The sequence below is a fragment of the Poecilia formosa genome, unplaced genomic scaffold, assembly GCF_000485575.1.
Source record: "Poecilia formosa unplaced genomic scaffold, Poecilia_formosa-5.1.2 Scaffold111, whole genome shotgun sequence".
NCBI lineage: Eukaryota > Metazoa > Chordata > Actinopteri > Cyprinodontiformes > Poeciliidae > Poecilia > Poecilia formosa.
The window spans coordinates 897,101-899,066 of NW_006800050.1; the positions used below are offsets into that span (position 1 = coordinate 897,101).

General features: G+C 30.8%; 1 protein-coding gene across 1 annotated transcript in view; it reads left to right on the plus strand.

The window, feature by feature from the left end:
• sepsecs (Sep (O-phosphoserine) tRNA:Sec (selenocysteine) tRNA synthase) overlaps positions 1 to 1,966 on the plus strand; it is a 16,273-nt gene that overhangs the window by 943 nt on the left and 13,364 nt on the right. The window lies entirely within an intron of this gene.

Here is a 1,966-nt window from a genome sequence, read left to right on the forward strand (position 1 = left end):
TATCTATCTATCTATCTATCTATCTATCTATCCAGTGTAATGTCAACGTATCACAGAATAAAGTCATTTGTTTTTATCTGACAGAACAAGTTAATAAGCGGTAGCAATGTGTGTGTGTTTTTTTTAAACTATCTAAAATCTTATCAATCAATCAATACTTTATTTTGGTAAATTACCCACATTAAACACACGACACAAACAAAACAACAATAAACAAACCCATCATTTACCAAAGAAGGAATAGGCTGAAGCCAGCCTTATCCTTTTCTACCCTATTTTATACAACAACCTAACAAGATATCTTAACAATACATATATAAATCTATAAATCTACTTTACAGCGTAAGATGTTGTCATTTTATATTTTAGAGCTCCTTTGAAGCTCACCAAGAAAGGACATAACTTAAAATCATCATTCAATTCATTCCACAGTTTCACACCAATAACTGAAACACATCTTGATTTTACCTGGCTCTTGTCTTTTGCACATTGAAATATAAACAAACCTCGCAAATTATATTTATTCTCTCTTAACTTAAATAATTTCTGAATTCCAGAAGGAAAACCTTTGTTCAATGCTTTATACATTATTTCCAGTATTTTTATATAAACGACATCTTATCTTGACACAACATTTTTTTCCCCCATTTAATAGTTATATGTAAATAATTTCAAATTGCTTTTTGTTGTTGTTGTTGTTATTTTTGGTTTGTTTTTTATTATATGTTCTTTTATTTATTTATTTTTTCTAGTTCCAGAGAGTTTAAACCTTGGAGTGTCACACTGAAACTTGGAGTGTCACACTGAAATTTCAAAGTGAAATTTATAGCTAAAATTTTTATTTTAGCTATAAAATAATAATAAAACAAATTCTTGTTTCGGCAAAAATATGAAATTTAGACCAAATTAAAATGTCAAAATGACAAAATAGGGCTAGCATGTGCTAAAGGTTACCTGATATACAGTATGCTGAGCCCTTTGGTTCAGTAGATTTTATTATTGAATCAAAGCTCATATTACTTGTCTTCCTAATAGATGAAGACCCCAAACGAAAGTGCTGCTGCCATTAACGCTTCAGATTGTTTTTAAACAGAATATTCCTGGGTCATCGCTTGTGTCTTTGTATGTCTGCTTTGTCTTGCCAATCTTCCACTTCGAAACACATGCATGCTTGGTAAACAGAATTGATGCAAAGTTACCAAGTTAATGCTATCAACTGTCCACTGTTGCTATGAGTTACTTCATATTTAAATCTCTGTTTAAGTATTTTTCTTTGGGCTTTTGAATCTAACAGGGTATGCGACCCGAAAAGATTCCAAGCATTTTGTGTGGTATTGTATTTTGTGTTGATTTACATGTTATTCTTGTATACAGTTGTTGTTGTTGTTGTTGTTGTTGTTTGGAGGAGTAAGTAGGGGTTAAATTGCTGGGCACTTGTAATGTTTTTTTAATGTGTTTTTCAAAAAATGTGCATGAGAAATTTTTTTTGCCTCCTCATCAGACAGAAATGTTTAAGTATATTTGAAAGAGTTGTGTATTTGTGGTCGACTTTACTTGTAGGATTGATTTCGGACTTTTGTGAATAAGACAATAGGCTATTCAGTGGAGGAAATAATCAAATCATTAAACAAATTACTCAATATAAATTAGTGTTTAAACCACAACAGTAAAACCCTGCTGTTACATAAAAATACGCAAACTGTGCTGAAGTTCTTTGCTCTTTCAGGCTTGTAAGCGCATGTTTGAAGGTACAGATGGTTACTTTTACTTAATACTTTGACTTACCAAAAAATATATATGTATGTTGTTGCTTAGAATAGATTTATACAATAAGTAGGGATTTTAAAAAGTCACATTTTCAATTTTCCAGGCTAAATGATGATTAGGAATGGCTGGTTTGAAATTGACATTAAAAGATGAATGTGAACGTCCATGTGTCGTTGACTGTTATGTATGTATATATATA